At 41.0% G+C, this 25,492-nt stretch overlaps 1 protein-coding gene across 1 annotated transcript in view; it reads left to right on the top strand.

The window, feature by feature from the left end:
• The first annotated feature begins 1,294 nt into the window (after positions 1–1,294).
• Positions 1,295–25,492, top strand: part of LOC145999371 (GTP-binding protein Di-Ras2) — a 462,071-nt gene continuing 437,873 nt past the window's right edge. Inside the window, exon 1 of the mRNA XM_083136315.1 lies at positions 1,295–1,335. The gene's annotated coding sequence lies outside the window, so the exon portion shown is untranslated. The remainder of the gene's footprint in view (positions 1,336–25,492) is intronic.

The following is a 25,492-nucleotide window of genomic DNA, read 5'->3' as shown; positions in this document are numbered from 1 at the left end:
ATAAATAAATACCCGGGCAACGCCGGGTAAACAGGTAGTTGAAAATAAGGCAACCTTATTACACTTCAGTAGCCAACGAGGTAGAATAGAGGCTAAAGTATCCTAAATAGAAATAAATATTGTATGAAATTCGTACAGGGACACTCATAATGAGATATATATATGTCCAGTTGGGAATGCGAGACAGTAACTGTGGTGACCTTGTCGTGAGTCGGGCACTAGGTCACCGGAACGACAAACAGGGACGGAAGAAGAGGAGGAGGAGACGATAGAGGGAAAGCTCTCTCTCTCTCTCTTTCTCTGCTCTCTCTATTTCTCTTTCTCCATCCTATTTCTCTCTCCTTCTTCCCCTCCTGTCTCTTCCTGCTCTCACCTATTTCTCTTACTCTACCCCATTCCCTCCCCTCTTTCTCTCTTCCCGCCCTCACCTATTTGTCTTTCCCATTTTTAACTTTCCCCCTCCCCTCTTTTTCTCTCAGTATATCTATCCTCGCTTTCACCTTTTTCTCATTTTCCAATTCTCTCTTTATTTCTATCCTCTCTTGCTCTCTATCTCTGTCTCTATTGGGATAGGGCCTCCCCAATGGCGCAGTGGTAGCGTCGTCACCTTGTACTCAAGGAGTCCCGGGTTTGATTCTCGGTTAAGGCACCTAGTGTTTCGGATCCCACTTTAAACTGCTGGTCCAGTCCCGATTAGCCTTACTGTGCATTAAGTGGACTTAAAACACCAACTCAATCAATCAATCAATCTTAGCGAGAGAGAGAGACAGAAAGAACGAGATATTGAGAAGGCACGACAACATTTTGACATCAGTATTTCTGAGAAAAGCAAAGAAGAAGCAGATGTACAAAAAGGGGAAACAGATGCTGAGATAACTGTTCAGTTAATCCCGGAATAGATACGAGATGACGGTGCGTAGAAAAATAAATAAAAACCCAGTCTCGTCGGTTGTAACGAACTATTGACTAAAAATCTATTTGTGCGGGAAAGTTTCGCATCCCGACTCCCCTTCCCATGTTCCTGGTCCCACCTGCTCCCCGTTGGAGCGTGGAGACTCGGACGCCGGGATGATTGGTCGACGCCCGCGTAGCGCATGCGCTGTGCGCGACGGGCAGGTAAAAGAGTCTGGCGCTACGTACATCGTCTCCAGTTCAGTAGGCCAACGGGTGCCGCAAGCACGTGATATCGTGTTTTGTTCCTCTTGTTCTTTTTCTCTCCTGCCTCGTTCAGGATTGTTGTATGAGGTGGCGCAATCTCTTGCTGAAACTTTTTCTCTTCCGGATTATGACGGATCGTTCGTACGAGTCGTTGATGATTTGAGCTCTTTGAATAAGGTAAGTGGAAACACTGCTTCATATTTCCCGCGTTTGTTTTACTTAATGCGTAGAATATTCGTGTGGTTTCCTATCGCTGTTGTCTAGATATAGGCTTACACAGCCACGAATCCATTCTCAATCGCTTTCTTGTAATAACACTACCATGGATTCAAAACTATCCATACACTAATATCACACACAAAAGTGCAACAAGGAAACAGTTTTAAAAATACATCTTATCACCTGATCCCTGCGCTGTTCTATTCTTGGCTAGTTTTTAAGTCTATTTTACGCACATATAGGCCTAATTGGTACTAGACGTAAAGTTTAAATTTGGATCCGGACTACTATATGCCTCAACCGGGAATCGAACCCTCTACCCCCTTGATTACCAGGCGGCGACGTTGTCACTAAATCATCCGGGATACTAGTTAACATTTTCTGAGTAACCTAGTAACCCAATTTAGGTTATGTACTGAACGAATAGCTGATTTGGAGAAAGAAAGTTACCAGTGTATATACCGGGTGGGACACCTAAAACTACCACCGCAAAATATTTCGTGAACAACAATAAATATTGAAAAACTGCTTTCGCAGATATGTAGGTATGAGAGGGGCTCATGAAATTTGTGGACACAATACGTTCAACTACGTAAGGAAATAAGGTTTTCAACACAAACTTAGTTTTTTTCATGGAAACCCCATTTTATTTTCAGCTCATTTGAAAATACGGAAAAATTCATTAAGAATGGTGTTTGTTATATTGTAATACGTCAAGTAGATCTTGAGTAATTGTAATGTGAAGTTGACGCTTGAAACAAACATTCTCACAAGTTGAGTCGTAATATACATATCCCCTTTTGACACCATTCGGGTATTGTAGCAAACATGTTACTCTTCTGCATACTGTGCGTTGTGCTTAGGAAAGTTGTTACGTTCCAACAACTGCGGGTTACAATAAAATGTGTAGTTTATACATGAGTAAGCTTTTACAAATTATCTAACAAGCCGTCATTGATTGCATTTTGTAAACACCGAGCGCGGTCCGAGGTTTGCTCTTTGTTTACAAAACAGAACATTTCCGAGAGGTGGCGTTGCAATCAAACAGAACATTACCGAGAGGTGGTACGGCTTGTACCCACACATTATTAGCATTTTACCAACTAGCACGACGTTTACAAACAATGAAGTCAGTGGCGGCTTGTAACCACACGTTTGCAATTATCTCGAAAACGGCTCGTTTGCAGACCCATGCTTGCTGAGACTTTTTTGATTCTATTATCGTGTACTTTCACCTGTGCCAGTTTGCTGATTACTTTTGAGACACCCTGTACAACCTTTGGTACTGCAAATAATATAGAATTATTTCATTTCTATGTTCAAGTACTTAGTAGCTATCAACTAGATTTCAAAGAGTCCGAATTACTAAGAATATGCTTTACGTGACCAGCCGGTTGCTTACGTGAAACCCAACGCTTATAACTTCCGCTCACCTCTGACTTAATTGCGTAATTTCGCTAAGTATTCTAACGCATCCAATTTACTGGCGTAAGCTGAACTATTTGATTATCTCGCACGAGCTGCTTCCATCATTGCAATTACGTAACGCGATAACTGCTACTTGGTGCTCTTTTACTGGTATATATACAGGGTGTTCCTTATATATGACGATGATTTAGATATGTGGTAACAAGGAGCTTTAATAAGTAATGCAGTTTCTTTCCTTCGTATTGCTTCATGTGGTACCACACCCTTCTTCTTTTCACATGTGCGCAGACTTTAAAATCGTGAAAAGAGGACAATTGTAAATATTAAGTTTTGCGCAACTGTACAATAAATGCTATGCGCAGTAATAACTCCTTGCAGGAAAAGCTGCGCAGATCATTTCTACGTCGTGCTATGTTTATGAAATAAAAATATAATCTACTTTACGAATAAAAAATGGCCTTGTAATCAAGGGCTCCGGGCTTCGATACCCGGTGAAGGCATATAGTGGTTCGGATCCCACTTTAAACTATAGGTCCAGTCCCAATTAGCCTTACTATTCATAAAGTTGACTAAAGACACCAACTCAATCAATCAAAACGAATCACAAATGCTGTTTTAACAATGAAAGAACAATGATTTAGATCAAGCGATACGGTAGACCATGCAACAAATCATATTATTTCCCTTAACAATTATTTCGTTCTCAATGTGCTTACAACATTGTACTCGCTAAAAGGCGAATAGAATTTAGACTACAGATAACCGAAGAAGATCCGTGTGTAAGAACATTGCTTTTTTATGCTTCATGATGCATGGAGCTCAAGATAGACAATTGTATTTGTGGCTGTTATAGACACCGGATCGATGATTACTTACTGAAAACATTTCCATGTAAATGTTTCCCTAATTCCGTGCTTCATTCCTTGTTGGGGTATTTTTCCATCGCTGGTATTTGTTTTTAGACTGTAGGTCTAGTCCCGATTAGTTTGGTCTATCTGTAAATATCGTGCACTTAAACAAGCTTCTATTGTAGTGCTCGATAGGTTTCAAGCTTTAAGAGCGTTGAATTCAACCCCTGAGTTCGTCAACCAGGGTTTCAAGTGAACTGGAAAAAGACAAGGAAATCAGCCTGTGAGTTAAAATGTGGCAAAGTCAGGGAAAATTAAGTGAATTTGAACTTTTAAGCACCGTTACTTGATTTATTAGTCCCGCACCTTGGCCGTACTGTATGCTTTTGGGCTCCGGCTTCGAGACGTGTGCTGGTTTGAGTCACCTGGGGGAACGTAAACACTTTCCTCCTGAGATTTCTGCCAGTGATTGATTGATTTGCTTTACTTTATTTGGCGAATTTGCTAAGATGGGGATGACATGATGAAATTGATGAATGGACACTCACAAACATATGTACCGAGGCCGGGATTCGAACCCGTAGCGCGGTGCGCTAACCACTCCGCCACGGGAGCCGGCATTTCTGTCAGTGTATGGGACGTGTAGCCACCCACCATCGTGAGGAAATTGGGGAGCTACGAATGAGTAGGGTAACCCGGTCACGGAAACCCACAAGTACTGGGGGTTCGTCGTGCTGACCACACGTCACCCCGTAACTGATTGGATGATCGCTCACCTCGGCAGGTGGGAGTGACTCTGGCAGTCAGTAGGTGGGTAGGCCCTGGCCGTCACGGGCTGTTGCGTCACGGTTTATTATGATCCATAAACACTCGTATTGTGTATTACATACTTGGTTGAATCAGTTCCAACATGTTTAATGATTTTTTGTTGTTATTTTGTCTATTTTTTAATAACAAAAAAGGTTATACATGTATGTTAACTTTTCAATTAGTTGCAACGTCCCCCGGTTGTACACCAGTCGTCAGAAAGTTAGTCCGCTACTCCTTTAGTCAGGAACATGAGAATCTTTGCAAATCATCAGGGCTTGCTGGGTAGAAAAGAAACACAACATTGTCTTCAAAGTTAAACGCAGTTTTATAATTACTTATATTTCCTATCGTATGTGGACTTACAAGCAAGGTACAGATTCGCTTACGTTTCTGCCTGAAGAGGAACAATTCTATAGCATATTAAATCACATCACATTCACTAAACACACTTGCATATAGAATTAACGTTGGACAAGACGAACGTAAATACACGAAAGTTTCTGTACTTAATTATTATTTCCGAGTATAGCCAGAATGAAACGAAAATAATTACCAATTGCACTATTCGGGCATTCTATTAACCGTTAACACGTTTCTGTTCATTTCTCACCTTCACCTGTTTTCTAACTCAGTCTGTCGTCAGGTGAAAAACATTCAGGTGGGTTCACTTCCTCTGCTGAGATGAGAAAGTGACGTCAACACGAACAGATTATGACGTATTTATAAACATATATACAAGTTCCAACCACAACTGTATCAATCTAACTGTAGTTGTCTGTGACAGCTTGCACATTATTTGAAGTAACAAACATTTCAAAAATCTTAACTTCTTACAAATATACAACCTTGAATTCTCAGGTTGGTTACATAGTAGAAGATATGTAAATGAATTAGAAAACGTATTTGATAATGTTTATTATGTACCAACGTTTTGGAAACTCATATTTATGGTAGTGTAGTAAACTTTTTGTAGCATGTTTAAAATCCTTTTTAAATTACCTCTGAAGCCTGGAAAAGCCAGGGAATGTGTTGACAAAATTATTGAGGACTTTGCCCACGCCTTCAGCTACAGCTTAATCAATAGACAGGCGCTCAATTTTGACGCAAGGAGTTATTGGTCCTGCTGCTGCCGTCACTGGATCCCTCTGGTCCAACTCGCGGGGAAAGGAATTATCTTAGAACTCATCAACCAACACGCCTCAATCTGCCTCAACCCTTTGCCGCCCGCTCGTAAAATGCAGGAACTTAATCTGGACGTCGAAACGTAAGTACGAGCTGTTGATTGGAGACCTCTCCATGCAAAGGAAAGCTAGTGCCGTCCCAATGGTGGTGACTGACAAACAGTATCAGGGTGTATGTAGAGTACTGCATTGGACCACTTTCGCTCGCTCGCCTATGCAATCCAATATCATTTTTATGCCACAGTAATCGTAGACACATATATTGTCCATTTGGAATACAAATGTATCTCCAAATTGTAAACAAATCGAGACATTTTGGCTGTGGTCTATTTAGGACGCAATCGTTTCATCTCTGCTATCGTCTGGTGCCTACATACAACCAATATTGATATATTGAGAGTCTTTTTGGTCCTTGTACAGCATTTGGAGACTGTAAACTCCAGCAGACAATGAAACCTTATGGCAATTTCTTCAACCAACCTCAGATAGACCACTTGCATTCTAACCTCAGTCACTTGTGGCAACTGCTTAGCAATTGTAGTGGTCTTCGGTTCTTACTTCTGTTGTTGACAAACAAAAAAATTGAATAAAAGTGGATTCAAAGTAGTTTATTGATTTCCCAAAATATGAATTATTTACTGTACTTTGCTACCCAATGACAAATTTATAATGAAATTGTTTCATTTCCATCTCGTTTCCAGAATGCAGTGTTCTATTTGGTAGATAGAACACTGACACTCTCAAATCAAAGTTAGTGTTGCGTGCAATTATTCTATCTGAAGTTTCAACTAATAATTACAGTATAAATAACTAACCAAACAACTACTTCTATTAGAGAGGTTTCAATATATCATCCTTTGCAATGATACAAACTTTCAGCGCAATGGTGACAAAGATCCAAGAATCATGTCAAACTTTAAAGGGTTCCCCTGGAAGAATGGAAAATTGGACATAGGACATTGGCATTCTCAATGGACGATATGTAAAATATCCGTCGTGGCAGTTTCAGCCCACAATCATTTATTTCATTTTCATACATCACTGTGTATTGGTAAGATAGACCGAACTTCATTTTAACATGGAGATGATGACTATGTTCACTTAAGTTTCAATTACACTTAAGTTTCACTTCAGGATTCATATTTGAGGACTCACTACCACAGACAAATTACGATTACACGTGTACTACTGGGCTTCGGGCGTATACAGATTGTTTTGCCTGCTCGAGCGAAGCTCTCAATTCCGTACGCTTTCTAGCGTCGCCCGCGCGAACTATTTGGCGCTCGAGCGAAATCCTCTCGCTGCAGGTGCTCTAGTGTGTATCAGTCTCGAAATCCTAGAAAAGTCAGGGAATTCGATTTTTCTGAAACGGTCATGGAGAAGTCCGGGAAATTTGCTGTTATTGTGGAAGAAATCAACGTTTTTGTAGCAGTTCAGCAAAAGTAGGACTTGGAACAAAAATATATAGGACAAGCAAGAAATTTTAAGTTTGCAGTGAAGAAACTATAATTCAGTTTGATATACTGAGTATTACTAGTTACACTAGAAATTGCACATTAAATACTCTAGGCAAAAGGTCAGACTGTGAACTCTTTACCACTTGGGAATCTACCACAATGTTTGACGGATTTGGTTTACTTTACGTCGCATTTCTGCCACTTTTGGCTAATCGCGAGGATGAGGATGAGTGATGATATGATGATGATGAACGGACACACAAAGGACACCCATGTCCAGGCCGGGAATCGAACCCAGGACCTTTGGCGTCCTGGTGCGGTGTGCTAGCCACGGAGACCTATTGCACTACAATAAGTAGTTATTGATATTTACCACTTCCTTATTGCAATTTGTATGGGTATTTGTTGGGTAGCTAGGAATAATAATATATTACTAAATTGTGCAAAAATATGTGTTATTTGCACAATAATTATGATTAGAAAAATCTTTGTTTATCAAGGTATTTCAAGCAGGGTTGTTGAAGGTCCAGGAACTCATCAATTCTAATGGGTTCTGTTGCGTTCCGCTGCAGGACCGGAATCTTTTTTCTCGCACAATTTAATTTCGGTCCAAGTTCCGTATTGTCTCATTGGAAGAAGGTTCCTGGACCGTATTTTAATTGTTCCTGGACCGTATTTAAATTCATGCGGGAAAAAGGTTCCTGGACCGAATTGAAATTCATTCTGGCAAAAAAGGTTCCTGGACCGGAATGAAATTCATTCTGGCAAAAAGGTTCCTGGACCGGAATGAAATTCATTCTGGAAAAAAGGTTCCTGGACCGGAATGAAATTCATTCTGGAAAAAATGGTTCCTGGACCGAATTGAAATTCATTCTGGCAAAAAGGTTCCTGGACCGGAATGAAATTCATTCTGGAAAAAATGGTTTCTGGACCGAATTGAAATTCATTCTGGCAAAGAGGTTCCTGGACCGAATTGAAATTCATTCTGGCAAAAAGGTTTCTGGACCGGAATGAAATTCATTCTGGAAAAAATTGTTCCTGGACCGAATTGAAATTCATTCTGGGAAAAAAGGTTCCTGGACCGAATTGAAATTCATTCTGGCAAAAAGGTTCCTGGACCGGATTGAATTTCTTTCTGGCAAAAAGGTTCCTGGACCGGAATGAAATTCATTCTGGAAAAAAGGTTCCTGGACCGGATTGAAATTCATTCTGGAAAAAGGTTTCTGGACCGTATTTAAATTGATTCCCAAAAAGGTTCCTGGACGGAATTGGTATACTTTAAATATGAAAAGGTTATACACTGTCTAGAACTCATTTACGTTTGCTGATTTTCTCTCCCGATCTGGGATTGAATTCATTTACAATTCCTGGACCAGGGTTGACCGATCAAAAGTTACCTTCTAAAAATGTCCGCGAGTACGTTTTACATTGGAATGTCTCACTGCGGTTGTAGAAAACGTATCGCAGGGAATAAATCAAAACGCTGTTGTTCTCTCGTGGGCCAGATTCAAAAACTCCCTTGTCGAAGAGTTACTGTGCACAACGGAATGGACTATATTAAGTTCAAGCAAACCCGTCAAGTGTTGTTCTGGCAACCGATCCAGGAACCGCAGCCAATAGGAGCCGTCGATGAGGTAACGAGGCTGCTGTGTTCCCAGCAGATATCACAACAGGGAAGGGCAGTGCTGCTACAACCAAGTGAAGGAACGCGCGCGAGAGAATGGGGCTACATGGAAAGGGGCAACGTGACTGGAGCGTTTGCGTTTCGCCCGTTTCTACCTTGTATCTCAGATTCTCGAGGCAGCCAGCACCTGGATTAGTCTTTCATGCTCACAAGTGGATAATTGTTTATCGTCAGGTCCGCACTCGATCCAAGTTTCGTATTGTTTCATTTCAATACGGAACTTGGACCCTATTTAAAATGATTCGGAGAAAAGGTTCCTGGACCGTATTTAAATTCATCTGGAAAAAAGGTTCCTGGACCGAATTAAAATACCTTCCCGATAAAAAGGTTCTTTACGTTCCAGAACCCATTTACGCTTGCTGATTTTCTCTCCTGGACCGGAATTGAATTTATTTAAAATTCCTGAACCTTTAACAACCCTGATTTCAAGTACTACATACAAGTTATGCAATATTAGTACTAGGCTGAATTGTAATTGCATATGTGGTTAGGTTAGAATGGACAGGTTTAGAGCTCATAGCTCGTGACTGTTAGCAGCTGCATGTGCCTTAAGACTGACCCGGAAGGTCTCACGTGATTGCTGCAAAGGTCGGCCAGCAGACCACTCAGTGGCGGGAAATGTACCACGATAAATATTCTCGGATATAGGTGGGTTTCATGTGACGTGAGGTTTCGCACCGCCGCCATGTTTGCGGCGAAGTTGTTTCTCGTCTTCTAGGAGATACCCACCACGTAGCGTTGGTTACACCTGCGCCAACTGTACGTTTGTTAGTACTGTGTACAATGTCGGTAACATTGCATACAATTAATGACAATGTCGTGCCATCTGGGAATAGCGGTATTTTTTTATATGTTCAAACTCTTTGCGCAATCGACAGAAAAAGATATGGAGAGAAAGCGAAGTTTTGCGGTGTAGATCTATAGGAACTGGACAATAACGAAATGGAAAGGGGCCTAAACCTTTGCCCAACTGTGTTTATTTACTTGACCCAGTTACCTGGAATCAATTTGTTTTCGTACTTTATAGTGGTTAGGATTCTGCTTGAAACATTTACATCCAGTAAAGATTAACTGTAAATTCCAAGGCTGCGCCATTATCATCTGTTTCCTTTTAAGGTTTGTTGAAGCGCTGTAATGTAAAATGTTGAGGTGCTCGAAAACAGTAATTTCACTCCTTGCTTTAACAATTTGGGATATACCGGACTCCGTGGCAGAGAGGTTAACACAGCGCGCTAAGATGTCAGGGGTCCCGGGTTCGAATCCCAGCCTGAGCATGGATGTTATCTGTGAGTTTCACAATCTTCTTCACGATTAGCCAAAACTGGCATAAAAGCGAAGTAAAAAAAACCATACCAACCAGTCACTTTTGGATACTTTGATAGCAGTGTTTTTTTCTGACAGTACGCAAAGCCTACTACTGGCACCTTTTCCAATGAATCGAATAACAATAACAGTTGGTGTTAACGAACGAAATATAATACATAACCAAGTACAAACGTACAACTACCAAGATGAATTAAACTTTGAAGATTATCATTTTTATCGTCAAACTTGTCGGAAGTATCAGCATCTTCGTACCAAAAAACAAGGGAACACTATTGCAAGTATGATTAAACACACCAGTTCGATTCATTTGTACTAAAAGCCACAATGAAAGGTGACATATGAACTTACCTGCACACAGGAAACTAAATGCATCATATCGATTGATGCACCAGAATGCATCGATTGATGCAGTAAAGTGTGCTTCATAGCTTCTTCAAAGAATCAGATTCACATTTGATGCATTTGAGTGCATTTTTGTATGTCGTGAAAGAAACACCAAAGTGAATCATTTGATTCAAGTGAGGATTTCTTTCAGTCTAGATGCACTTCAATGCATCAGTTGATGTTCCTTGGTAGCTCAGACGAAACGTTTAAGTGCATCATCGAAAAAGATGCATTCTGTTGCATCAAGGTGCATCACAACGCATCAACTGATGCATTGAAGTGCATCTTGTACTGTAATAAGTCCTCTTGAATCAAATGGTGCACTTTGTTGTTTCTTTCACGACATACAAAAATGCACATAAGTGCATCAAATGTGAATCTGATTCTTTGAAGAAGACATAAAACGCACTTCAGTGCATCAATCGATGCATTCTGGTGCTTCACTCGATATGATACATTTAGTTCTCTGAGTGTGAGAGAAAATGTTCACTGCATACTCTGTAATGTTCGCTTTGTTCATTAATGTTGGCGCGATTTACTCTCGCCAAACAGACGACGCGGTATCGTCTGATCAACAATATCGATTTCCGTGCCGTGAAGCGCACCTTCTGTTCTTTCTCGGAAAATTCGAGGATGAACGTGAGTTTCTGTTAAACAACTGAATACGGCACAATACCATCGTAAACAAGGTTGAAATCTCCCGCCCAGCCACTTGAATGCCGTATGTTTACGAGAACTGCCGCAATCATGGCTGCTCGATCCCACAATCCAACAGTTTGTGACGTAGGTAAAACACACCTATTGTGCGCTGAAATGGAGACGCTTTTTCCACGTTATCACTCTGCTAGATGTATTTATCTTACACTTGTATATAAATAGCATATAATCTGTGCTTGAAGCCGGCGTGTGTGTGCAAATTCAGGAGCTGGGTGAAAATATTTCCTCATTCCTTGATTTAGATTATTTTAGGCCGCTTTTCTACCACTTTTGGCTGATCGCGACGATGAGGGTGAGCGATGATATAATGGAATTGATGACACTTAAGAAGAACATTTACAATCAGGCTGGGATACCGACACGGGACCGTTGGTATTTTGCAATTGAAGTTACGCATTTTTCCATGATGACTCAAAGCAGTCGCTTATCTTCTTTGATTACAGAAAATGCGCTCTGGAGACAAATGGGACATCTCCGATTAAGGCCTCTAATACGTGCGAACTAGCAAGGGAAAATTCTAAGCGCGACACACAAGAAAAGGCCATTTCGGAGCACAGAATTTGATTACAAATTAATATTACTAAGTATTAAGAATCAGTCGCAAAAGAGCACATAAATAACAATCTATGTTCGAACATCATCAACTTTCTGTATCAGAGTTTAATAATTGTTGTACGTTGATATCGAATTGATATATCAAGTGTAACAATATACAGGTTAGCAGGCAAACCTCACCAGAATTGTGCTGCCAATAATCATTGACTCGGTGCTGCGCTCTGGAGGCTTTGAGACGAAACACAATACGACAGGAGTTTCGAGGCTTCGAGGGATTAAATCTCGCAACGTTCGATATCCGAAACGTCAATTCTCGGATCAGCTGTTATCTCCGTTCCTTTTTTTTTTTGTTCCCGCTGAGAGAAAGCCATCCTAACCAATGACGAAACGGCGATAAATGAATCAAGTCACCAGGTGGCTCTGGTGTCGGGAGCTTTTAACGTAAGGCTCAAATCCAGAGTTGACTATCCCTTAATTCTTCTCCCCTGTTTCCATTGCAACGCTCAACAACTTGAAGAATATGCTTAGCTCTTAGGTAAGAACTCGCTGTAAGAGACGTAATCGTTGCTTCGTGGAAGTGGCTACTGAATAAAGCATTGTTGCCAGTTCTCGTTTTGTTTACGTCATCTTCTGTTATTTTAGACTAATAATTTCCTCCCTGAGTTTCTTAATATGAAGATTCCCTCTTCCCTCTATATTCATTTTCTCCTTCGTCGTTTAATGTACGTCTCTTTTACCAGACTCAGTGACGAAGTGGTTAGTATAAAATTTCTACGAGGGTAGGACAAAAAGTTCTTACCATCTCCTTGATGTAGATTTGCTACGGTTCTGAAATTGTACACAATTGTAGGTTTGTATCTCAATAACAACGGAGCCAGTTTATATTGAGCTTCGGCTGTGTTCGGAAACGTAATAGCTCGATTTTCCTTAAACATGCATGATTTTCTTACTCCATTTAGTATTTACCTTGTGCTCTGTAAGATATGTACCAGGTGGTTATAATTATAGTGACGGTGTTCAGAGTGGTACAGCACGGGCTGTAATGAGAGTAGCAGTCTGAAACTTCGTAGATATGCTAATGAAGCAATGCGCTCCCAAATTATGAAAAAAATAGTTCCAATTCTCGCCACCAGGGTAAAACATGACGCTGTAAGCAGTCAAAACTTGGTATAGTTACAGGAAAAAGGCAGGAAAGATCAAACACATGAGAACAATGGTTCTGGCATGTTTATTAGGACCTATGGTTACAAGAACTGTTCAATATGGCCTCCCAATTCACCTGTTTCTTCGAATTTCTTCATCTTTTTCAGCCCATTAATTGACATGGGCCCTCTTCTCAGCCCTTTCTGTTGGCGATATTTCCGCAGTGCAACGTTGCTATTGCTACCATTCTGGTAAAAACTTCACTAGCAGTGCACGATCTTTCTTCGTAATAGCCATTGCCTTTTACACGGAAAAATTCAAACTTTTAATGTTCGGCGAACATTCACATCTCTAAAGGAAAAAAAGCAACAAGCGTCACCAACAACAACCAGGGAGCTCACACAATGGTTAGGCAATGTCACCGATTTTGACGTCAGAGTTACGGAAAATTCCACGTTTTGACTGCTTAAAGCGCCATTTTTACCCTGGTGGCGAGAATTGGAACTTTTTTGCATAATTCGCGAGCGCATTGCTTCATTAGCACATCTACGAAGTTTCAGACTACTACCCTCATTACAGCCCGTGCTGTACAGTGGGATCCATGAGTATTACCGTGCAAATTGTTCATCACCACGTTCGTGCACTTTATTTGACCCAATAAGAACTTCAAGAATTAAAAGCAAACTCAAAACAAGCTGTTGACAACTTATGCATCAGCATACATAAAAATCCATCGCTTAAACACTCATTGGATGTAAGAGATAAATTAATGAAAATAGTCATGGACAATTTGCACGGTAATACTCATGGATCCCACTGTACCACTCTGAACACCGTCACTTTAATTATAAACTCCTGGTATATACAGGGTGCTCGGAAATTCCCCTTACAAACTTCTAGGGCAAGTAGAGGGGACTGAGTAGACAATATTTGGAATAGGAACCCATGTCCGGAAACGTACAGTTTCCGTGCTACAACCATGGCAATGTGTCGGATGTGCCTGTGTTGGTATGCAACCGGGTAGGCAGTACATGACGTCACAAGATCACCTGATGACCTAAAGTGTAATCATTTATTACAACCATGTCAAATGAGTTGTTACGTAAGGTACAGAAGTGAATGACTTGTGACTCAGTTCATAATACAAACAAATTTATTTGGTAACAATGCCAAGGGAACAAAAAAGAAACGTACTACTGTATTCAATGATCAACACATGTGTCAACAATGGAACGCAACAATTTGTAGACGTCACGTGCCATCAGCTGATCTTTTGACGTCATGTACTGCCTACCCGGTTGCATACCAACACAGGCACATCCGATACATTGTCATGGTTGTAGAACGGAAACTGTACGTTTCCGGACATGGGTTCCTATTCCAAATATTGTCTACTCAGTCCCCTCTACTTGCTCTAGAAGTTTGTAAGGGGAATTTCCGAGCACCCTGTATAATATGTTCATATATTCCCCGAAATCTCATCTTTAGATGGATGTACGATATACATTACAATTCTGTTTCGTAAGTAGTCACAATACTTAATTCTACACCTTTCGATGGAAAATTCAGTGCTTTTGAATAGGAGAAAACCACATGACTACTTTGTTTGGAGACAAATCGTGCTCAGTTGTCTGCTGTGACTTCACCACTAATATCATTCTTGCTTCGCGCAAATGACGACTGAATGAAGCATCGTTGCTATATTCTTTTCAGTTCGAATGTGCGGTTCAAGGACATTCACCCAGCTCCTCGCTTCCCTCTTCTTCAGTCCCACTCCTATGCATTCCCCGTGCAGCACCCAATGAACAGGCAGAAGGCGTGTGTTGGTGTGTTTGAAGGGGAACAGACGACTGCGTGGGGAGACGATGCCGTGACCTTGAAGCGCAGTTTGGAAATGAAAGCAATATAGTTCTTGCTCCGTTTGAATCACCTTCGTTTTTTTTTAATTCACCCCTGAGTTTCTTAATATGAATATTTTCCCTTTCCTCGTTCAATGTTTGACATACCTCTGTTTCAGACTCCGCGATGGACTGGTTAGTATAAGTTTCCTGTAGTGACTAAAAATGCCTCGTGTAAAAAGCGATCATTTCCGATGGTCCGCGAAAGAAATGAGCCCAGTTGGTGGTACAATCAGTACATCCTTCTTCGATTTATTCCTTCAAACTTCTTGTGCTGAGAAGTGACAAGTCAAATACTGTGAACGGTTATATTTGTGAATTAATATTCAGTCTGAGAGCGACATCTATTTGGAAATAAAAGCAGGTTTTGTTCGAAATAAAAATCGTAAAGAACGATATACTCCGCAATATGAAACGAGACGCGAAACATTAGAGTATGAACTGAAGTTTTAATTTTTAAGTGTTAATAAAATGGACCGTCTTGAAGTCACAACATAATGTAAACTCTCTGAAAAGAAGTTGTTTAAAAGAATATAATTATAGATTGAAAAGAGTTCCACAACTGAAAAATATTATGTCAATTACATTTGTTTTCGAGAGGTGTTACGTGTGTATATCTGTACGCAGAGCATTGTTTAAGTTCTTCCTCAAGTGGGAAATGAGAATATCGTGTTTTAGAGTTGCAGGTTGGGTTGGGTGAAAGGAAGGGGGGGGGGCAGCTCTAAAATCAGAACTTTTGTGAACAAAGTGACATAGTAGATAGATACCTCGTAGAATTGAGCTGGTACACACAGAAAACTAAATGCATCATACCGATTTATGCACCAGAATGCATCGATTGATGCACTAAAATGTGTTTTGTAGCTTCTTCAAAGAATAATTTACATTTGATGCATTTTGGTGCATCGTGAAAGAAACACCAAAGTGCATCATTTGATTCCAAGTGAGGATCTTTTTCAGTCGAGATGCACTTCAATGCATTAGTTGATGTTCCTTGATGCACCTTCCTGCATCATCTTGGATGATGCACATAAACGTTTGGTCTGAGCTAATGACTTTATACTCAGACGAAACGTTTATGTGCATCATCAAAAAAAGATGGATTCTGGTGCATCAAAACTCGTCGAGGTGCATCAAAACGCATGAGCGTTTTGAATCAAATGATGCACTTTGGTGTTTCTTTCACGACATACAAAAATGCACCCGAATGCATCAAATATGAATCTGATTCTTTGAAGAAGCTACAAAACACACTTTAGTGCATCAATCGATGCATTCTGGTGCATCAATCAATATGATGCATTTAGTTCTCTGAGTGTATTGCACGTGGGCGAAATCAGTCAACCTGTTTCAAGATGGCGGACATTAACTGTTATTTCCCACTTCGAACATCAAAACCACTCTACCGATAGCGCTTCTCCTGACATTATAACACCCTGGATAACGGAGCAGTAAATATTTGTCATTCGAATCTCTGATGTGCGGACCCATTGGACAATGGGCGAAGGGCTGTTTGGTTTGTAAACTCGAGTCATGCAGATCACCCTCAGGCCTCGATGAGTGTGTTCACGTGTAGGCTCGCTGACCAGAGTGACATTTCATTCGAGCAATGGTTGACAATAGGGGATGACACGTGGCACGTTTCCTGTATTGTATGCTGTCCAAGTTACTTTCGGCCGTTTATAATAATTTTCATGTCGGACATTTTCATAGACTTCGCTTTCCTTTATTAACCATTTATCCAACCTTATTATAATCTTTTCTATCTTGTATTTTAATGTAATTTCCAAATGTGGAGACACTCATGATGAAATCTGAAGCTTAGGCCTTGAGGTGTTGTACACGAATCTATACTTTGTCTCAGTTATCTCTGGATCAAGGCTGCGCATAGCGTCAGAGAAGGGGAGGAAATAGATTGGACAGAGCGAAGCAGTACACGCTGCTGCGACGGCTGGTAACGGCTGTCGCTTTCCCTCCTCCACGCAATCCCGTTCCCTCTCACGTGCTCATCGGTGGAGCCGTCTCGCGTCACTACTTGCGCAGAGACTTGTTTTCGTTCGCCTGCTCTGCAGTTATATAGTGGAACCACAAGGAAAGAAACCTGCGCAGACCCCATCGCGCTGGCGGGTGGGGGAAAAAGACAGGAGGAAGGAGCCTTCAGAGCGGCCAACGTCAGTGTTGCCAGACCTATTGATTTCTCGGTAGGATTCCATAATAAACTATTGCTATGGCACCTCCGACGGCCAGGTCAAAAACACGTTTCCTGCTCATCTTTACTTGAACATGGAGGGGAGATGTGGAGTGGAACTCCACTCAGCCCTGAAAAGTGCTGTTTGAACTGTGGAATTATGTCAAACGCTACTCAATTGTGCTAGGACATTATTTTATTACTTATACTACATTACTATTTTCAGATGGCTGTATTTTATCCCACCCTAAACTCTATTTCTATTTTAGTTGTTTTACGTCGCTTTTGTGCCTCTACGGGTAAGTACGACAACAAGGATGAATGAAAAACTGATGAAATGGATGAAGTGACACAAACACAGTGAAACGTCCTTGCCTTACTAAGTAGAAATACTGACTTCGTAGCGTGGGCAAATTATTTTATATATGTATGTGTGTGTGTGCCTTCAAGATGGCGCCGAGTGCAGGCCGTGCGAAATTTGTAGCTCTGCTCTTTATCTGTTTTACACTTGTGCTAGTACGAAACTGCGTAGTGAAAAAGTGTTTTCCGCCTTGTGAAATTGCAGCTAACGATGAGGACATATGTGAAGATCTGTTCTATGACAGTTATTTGAAAACTCTGAGTGCTTTCCCAACACTTTGTACTGTTCGAGGGGCGAGCGCGTGCAAGGGCGCTTCGAGGATAACCTCGCCCGGGATCTCCGCCAGGAAGTGCGTGCTCCAGCACCTCTTCCTCCTGCTATTGCTCCATGGAGACGTCGAACTTCAACCTGGACCAGGGACGTCTACAGGGATAACAACATCAAGTGATAGTGCATTTCACCTTCACTATCAAAACGTGCAGTGCCTAAAAAATAAGTTTTTGGACTGTGAACTAATGACGGCTGAGTTCTCGGAATACGACTGTGTGTGCTTTAGTGAGTCATGGCTCAATTCTGATATCTCGTGTGCTGAAATTCCGCTATATGAGCAGTTCAATGTTTATCGCAAAGATCGTGAAATGCGTGGGGGTGGTGGTGTTATGGTGTGTGTGAACAAGAAGTGGCCCAGCAAGATACGACTGGATTTACAACGAGACTGCGAATTACTCTGGGTAGAAGTAAGTACAAACCACCATAGAAAAATGCTTGTAGGTTGTTTCTATCGGCCTCATAGGCGGAGTCCCAAAGAACTCTTAGAGTGCTGCTATGAATCTACTCTGGCAGCTCTATCCAGCCACGAAGTTATTTTGTGTGGGGATTTTAATATGCATATAAAGTGGAATAATCCTGTGAATGGCATACCAACCACTGGAGACGAAGACTGGTTCATAGACAATTTTATTCATGGACTAGGTCTTCTTCAGCACAATATGCACAACACCAGAAAGGACAAAAACCTTGATTACATTCTCTCCTCTTTTGAAAACTGTGAGGTCACACCCTCGTTGAATCTCGTTCAGTCAGACCACGAGTCGCTTTGTGCTATTTTCGAAATTTCAGTGAAAGCGCGAAGCTCCCCTTCTGCACCCCCCAGGCATAAGACTCCTTTGTGGAAGAAAACGCCATGGGACACCGTCTGTCGAGCCATTGACCTTTTCAATTGGAACCTGCTCTCCGAAGGGACCGTGACCGAGGCTGTTGAACTGTTTACGGACGTGATTCATGCCCTAATTCAGGACTATGTGCCACATAAAACAATGAAAAGTAAAAAGTTCCCCCCTTGGTTTGATAAAGAGTTGCAGCATCTGTTACTTAACAAAAAGAGAGCATGGCAACTGTGGAAACGTTTCCCCAATCCCCACACACACAACACTTTCAAAGCACTTCGAAAGCATAGTAAAGACCTTATGAAACAGAAATACACCGAATATGTCAACACAGTCACAAACGAACTCCTTACTAATTCAAAGAGATTCTGGACATTAATAAATTCACGAAGACAAGCCAAGCGCATCCCTTTAGAAGTAACACACAATGACATTTCAGCTGTTGGTAATGATAGAGCTGAACTATTCAATCTAACATTTCAAAATAATTTTGTTTCAAATGATGTTTTAGATCACCCGCCTATCAAATCTATCTGCTCTCACTCTCTTTCTACCATCTTTACAGAACCAGGTGAAGTCTTGCACTTCCTTACCTCCTTTTCTTCTCACCGAGCATCTGGACCAGACAATATTCCTACTATTTTCCTTCAAAAAACAGCTCACTCACTAGCTACTCCTCTTGCAATGTTATACAATAGGTGCTTCTCTGAAGGCTGCTTTCCCACTCAATGGAAGAAAGCAAATATCGTTCCTATTTTTAAATCTGGAAATGCTAACGATACTACATGTTATAGGCCCATTTCTCTCCTTTCCACACTTGCTATTGTCTGTGAAAAAATTCTTAAAAAAGACTTCTGAAATTCACATCCCCTTACATTAACCCAGCACAACACGGCTTTCTTCCAAATTCTTCATGCCTTACCAATCTGTCTTGTATGCAATCCTGTGCCATAAACGCAATTACTAATCGTAATCAGTTAGATGTTGTTTACTTTGATCTGTCCAAAGCTTTTGATTCAGTGGATCACCACTATTTACTGCATAAATTATCTAACAGATTTAACATCACTGGAAACACGTTAAAATTAGTGAAAGACTATCTAAGAAATAGACAACAACGCGTTATACTTTCTGGAACTCATTCTAACTGGCTTCCTGTTATATCTGGTGTGCCGCAAGGAAGCGTTCTTGGCCCTCTGTTATTTGTATTATATCTGGATGATCTCACAGACCTCTTTAATTCCCCCATCTCAAGCACAATTCTAATGTTTGCCGATGATTGCAAGATCATGAGAGAAATAAAACAGCCATCAGACATGCAAATTCTCCAAAATGACATTAACAGATTCTCTGAATGGTGTAAGCGATGGAAACTGTCCACAAACCCTTCTAAATGCTCATACATAACAATTTCATTGAAGCAAAACATTCTTGAAGGTAATTATACACTCACCGACCTCCCTCTAACAAAAGAAGCACAACACCGAGATCTAGGTATCCTCATAGATTCAAAACTAAATTTCGATAATCACATATCAACCATCACAAAAAAGGCAATGCGTATGCTAGGCCTACTTTACAGATTCACCGAAATCAATAACCCGAAAGCACTTGCCATTTACTTCAAGATATTTGTGTCCCCCATTCTAGAATATTGTTCACCAATCTGGAACATGACTGCCCATTCTCATACCTCCAAGATCGACACTGTTCTCAGCTTTTTCCTCTCCATCGTTCGATATAGAGTGCCTGCCCTAAGACACCTGCCTAAGAGAGATCTTCTTGTAAATCTGCATATTAATACTCCAGAAACTCGTAGATACATTGCAGATATGAAATTGCTATATAAGATTATAAATGGAAACTTAAGATGCAGCATCCCACTCCACGAACTCTCACTCAGAGTGCCTAGACATAAAACACGGAGCAAGGAAACTTTCCACACTACAACTCCCAGGCTCTCACTCATACAACGATCACTATTCCATAGGCTACCGAATCAGTTCAATATAATCTCAAACCAAATAGATATATTCACTTCATATTCATTTTTTATCAGCAACATAGAAAAAATTGTACATAAGTAATGCTTTTGTGAAACTGATCTTTTTACCTTGGTACTTTTTTTGGCTTGTTTTATTTTTGTTTATTTTGTGTTATCCGTTCTTTTGTTTTTAACCTTAGTCTATTGTTTTATTGTTGTTTCTTTCTGGTTTAAAATGGCCTCTGCTGTACTGGAAATTTCAATAAATAAATAAATAAATAAAATTATATATTAAATGCAGCAACATACAGGCAGCATAACTGACGAATAAAGAATGTGAGTGTTAATAACAAGAAATTTGCTAGAGAACGAAGCGGCATAGTTCAATCACAAAGGAAATAATGCACCCCCTCCCCCGTAGTTGCTTGGAACTTTCATCGACTTGAAAATACTTAATTTTCTATCCTTAATATACTATTCTATACTTAAATACTTAATTTTCTACAAAATTATAAAGCGGCATGGACGTCCAGAAGGAAGTGCAAGGATGGTCGCCACCCCCTCCCCTTCTGGAAAATGAATGTTGACATAAAAGTACTTATTATTTCAGACGTATGAGTTGATTTCAGTTACAGTAATTTACATCCATTATTATAATAGGGATGTAGGAACGTGATAATTTCAAACTCAAGTGGTGTTTTCTGAGAGGGCAACATTATACGGGGTAATATGCCTCGTTTACCCGCCTGATAAAAATACATTGTTTCCCCCTCGCTGGAAAAAATCTGCAGACATCCTCTTGCCCTCCAGTGCGCACGCCTATGCCGTCCCCGAGAAGGTCGTTCATCCGCTACTATTAGATCATCGTATTTTGTAGCAGATCTTCTGGTTTCCCAAGGAACAATCTCCCGATTTTTTCAAGTGTGACCTGGCAACACTGCCCCGAGCACCGATAACGGCAGGGAAGATGCGCGAACGCTTTTGAGGGAAGGTTTTTTTCCTTGTGGTCGAGCTATAGCTCTTTTCAGTTCTTACGTCGTGCGCTCTAGAAGCTGGCAGGGGAAGTGGGGAGCGGGGAACATGCCGCTGACCAACCAGAGAACAGACCACCTAGCGGTGGAGCCGAGAGTTACGCAGTTGCGGGAGGAAGCTGCAGCGCTAACTTCGTTCTGCACGTTGCTGTGTTGCCAATTCACCGCGTTGCTGATGGTGTTTTGCCCCAGTGTTGATTCCTGTTTGTTATGAGTGGAATGTAGGAATAACATACGTGGGAGTAATTGTTGTCGCGTCGTGTATTGCCTAACTGCATTGTTTCTTCGATAAACGTGTATGTGGCATGTGATGTGACGTTTATTTGTACTCTCGTTGTTCCATAGGGAGCTTTGTGCTTATTAACGCAGTAAGTATCGTACGATGGCGAACAGGAAAGAGGTAGTTTGTAGCCAAGGCAGGAAACTTGTGGAGTGAGTACGCGAACTGTGCAGCGTATTGTTAGGGAAGGCAAAGACAGTCTTGAGGCGTCGGGTTCAACGTAATTTGAATCACCGCGCAAACGAATCAAAAGGAACAGTAGAGTGCCACACACGTAAATTTGCCGTTGCGTAGAAACGAATTTTCGTTTCGTCTCCCTCTCTCTTAGCATCATGTGTTCTACCCTGCTCGAAAACCTTCGCTATTGTTGCCACATTGTCATTCCATTCCTGGACACACTCGCGCAAACATCATTGAAAACAATTGAATAGCGCTCCAGCTCGCGGTTCCCACCGTTCGGTAGGGACGCTAATGTGGCAATATAGCACGGCGTAGTGCTTGCTTCTTTTATGCAGTGCATGTTCATTGGCTAGCTAGTAACTAGTGTTGCCAACTGTAATAATGAAGCACTATTTCTGTCACGGAAGGGGAAAAGGCAGGTAAAGTGGCGGTGAGTTTTGTTGGATTGGAAGCACCATATTTTTATTTTATACTAAGTATTTGACCGGTTTGACGTTGTGTGCGTGTTTTGCGTGTGTGTATGTAAAAGTGTGTGTTTGCTAATGAACGTTAAATTCCATAATGCCTCCAGATCTGTCGAAGTTGAAATCAAAAACCTTGCATAGCCAAGCTCGGGAAATTCTAAGCAACGTGCACGAGTTCATGAAGGAGGAAGCCAGTCATGGTGTTAGCATCCCAATAAAGCATTTTGGCAAGAGAGCAGCGAACAGCAGCAACAAATTGTTCATATTTCATAATTTTGGAATTATTCAAAATAAGTAAATTATGTGGCTCCAACATCATCTCAACTCTGGCTCCGGCACGTGTTCTTGTAGAAATTGCATAGAGGAGGCTGTCATTTTTGCTGCTTAATGCGATACATATTGTTTTCTGTGTTAAAATTGCCATGCTTTGATGGGTGACCAAGTTCATAGCAGGGCCGGCGGAAGGGGAGGGCGAACCGTCCCATCGCCCAGAGCGGCAAAATTTGAAGAGAAGAAAAAAATAAGCCTATTGAAAACTGTGATCGAGCGAGATATTCTTTTGCGCTGAATAGTATTGAAATAGCATAAGAAGTCTCATTATTTATTTTATATTTTGATGTTTTAGTTAGGAATATATTGATTTTCAATTTTCCGTTGCTGCGTAATGACCGGGGGGGGGGGGTCGAAATAGAGCGGCATCTGCCGCCACCTCCCAGGGAGGCAAAATGACTAGCGCCGGCCCTGGTTCATAACAAAAGAAAAAGCCGCGCAGCTTATCGTCTAGTGGCAGTATATGTACTTGTTATTGTTGTGGAAGCCGGCATCCTTTGTAAATGTACAACAAAGGCAACCGACTGTCGCCGATCTCAGAGAGGAAATAATAATACTGCTTCAGGAGGAGTGTTATGGTGCAATTGTAGCGGTTTAACACGTTGGCATGTTATTATCTGCTGTTGCAGTTCCATACCAGTGTATACGGGTTTTGGGAGTAAAAAGTTAGAACGCCACCAGTGCATTAATGCAATGAAAAATAATATATATATTTTTTTATTTTGTTTGAAATCACTCAAATAAGGAATCGTATGAAGAAGTCTTCTTTGCAGCATTTTTGGTAATTTTACTTATGTGTTAGTTCATATTTTGCGAATTTTTAGTCCATATGTATGTAGCTACATACAAAGCCACTTGTTGGTACATATTAATCCTAGTCCTGGTATAATGCATGACGTTTAAAGCTGAACGTTAGATAGACCTGAATTCTCTAATTTTCTTGTTATACGTAACAGCTGTGCATCGGCGCACTGCAGCGATTTTTCTATCTGCTCCATTAGCAACACTGCTTCTTTAGTTGTTTCGCGCATTGCACGGCAGAATTATCTGCGCTGGACTCTATCACAAAGGCAATCGACGGTTGCGATAAAGATATAATAAGAAGAATTATCCTCGGGTATTATGTAAAGGGTGAATATCCAACACTGAACAAGTTTTCGTTGATTTGCATACACAAATAAGCTTTCAGTGGGGAGTTTCGTCGTTGTGGAGGATACTGAAGTATATGGGGTTCAAGTACAAAAAGAGCAATGACGGTAGACGATTTCTGATGGAGAGAGCCGATATAGTTACAGCCAGAGTAACGTTTTTGCGAAAAATGCATCTTCTAAAAAATAAGGAACCTTTGCCCTATAGGTATTTCATTTAGATGAAACGTACATACATCAGAATTACGCTCCAACGAAAATCTGGCAAAATAAAGAGGGTACAGGGGGTTTAAAAGTGCCCGTGGGTAAAGGTAGGCGCATTATTGTTTGTCACGTCGGTTCCAGTCACACTGGTTTTCTACAGGAATGTAAATTAGTTTTCAGTGGTTTTTGTAGTTTTTAGATACGCTTGACGAAAGGAACATCAAAGACGCAGTGATTGTAATGGACAATGCTAGCTACCATTCGGTACAGTTCGAAAGAATTCCTACAACGTATACACTTGATATCATACACTTATCGGTATTCTACTGACCACAAGATAGGGATAATACGCATTCTCAGGCCATACGCGAACAATGGGACGTCTGTATTTCATGGTTCTTTCGATTTCAACTCCCCTTTCCCCCCACTCTGGCAACGCTGCAGTCTCTCTCTCTAACCGGCCTGTCTCGTTGCGCTGGATAGGTCGTTTCCCCGCTCTCCACTTCCCCTGCCAGTTTGTAGAGCGCACGCCGTAACAACTGAAAAGAGCTATAGCTGGGGCAGAGTGTACATTGATTGATTCATTGCTTTGGTTTATTTTTACTTCTTTCTGTCACTTTTGGATAACCGCGAAGATGAGAATGGGTGATGATATGGTGAAATTGATGAACGGACACTCACAAAGAACAATGCATAAGTCGGATTCGAATTCAGGACCTCTGGAATCGTAAAGCTTTCAACGAATGTATGTTGGCATTCGAAATGCCTCTCTGTGTGTCAATAGTTTTAGTACAGTGTATGGTAAGATAGGTTGATTCGAACCACTCCACACTGTGTCCCTACCGGCGATCGGAATCGCTACGGGGGATTTAGAAAGGATAAAAGGAAGAGATGAAATGATTGTGGAAAGAAAGAAAGAGAGAGAGAGAGAGAGAGAGAGAGAGAGAGAGAGAGATGTGGAAAATGTAGAGAAGAAAGGAGATATAGGGAACATGTAACGTGCAGCAATGTCCACGTTACAAATATGTATATAAACTTAATATTTTTCTTTTTGTAACTATAATTATATATGTTATTAATTACCAAGTAATGTAGAACACACCTCGTATATATACTATACATCCTGGTGTTAGTTATAAGTTCCAAGAGTTTGTTTCTTTCTGCCAGCAAGCCGAGATGGAAGTTTATTATCGGTGACAACAATGCAAGAAAGCTATCGCTATTGCATAAGAGCCAGGCAGACTCTACCTTATGAAAACGTTGTCACAGAGAAAAGACGAAAGATTAGGCTGTCTTTCCCACTCTGTATCTGTCGTGTCCCTTGGCGGACAATAATTAGACTTATATC

This window comes from Lepisma saccharinum, chromosome 15 (genome assembly GCF_977018435.1).
Source record: "Lepisma saccharinum chromosome 15, izLepSacc3.1, whole genome shotgun sequence".
NCBI lineage: Eukaryota > Metazoa > Arthropoda > Insecta > Zygentoma > Lepismatidae > Lepisma > Lepisma saccharinum.
The sequence above is the reverse complement of the archived record's forward strand: the minus strand, read 5'-3'. Positions and strand labels throughout refer to the sequence as shown.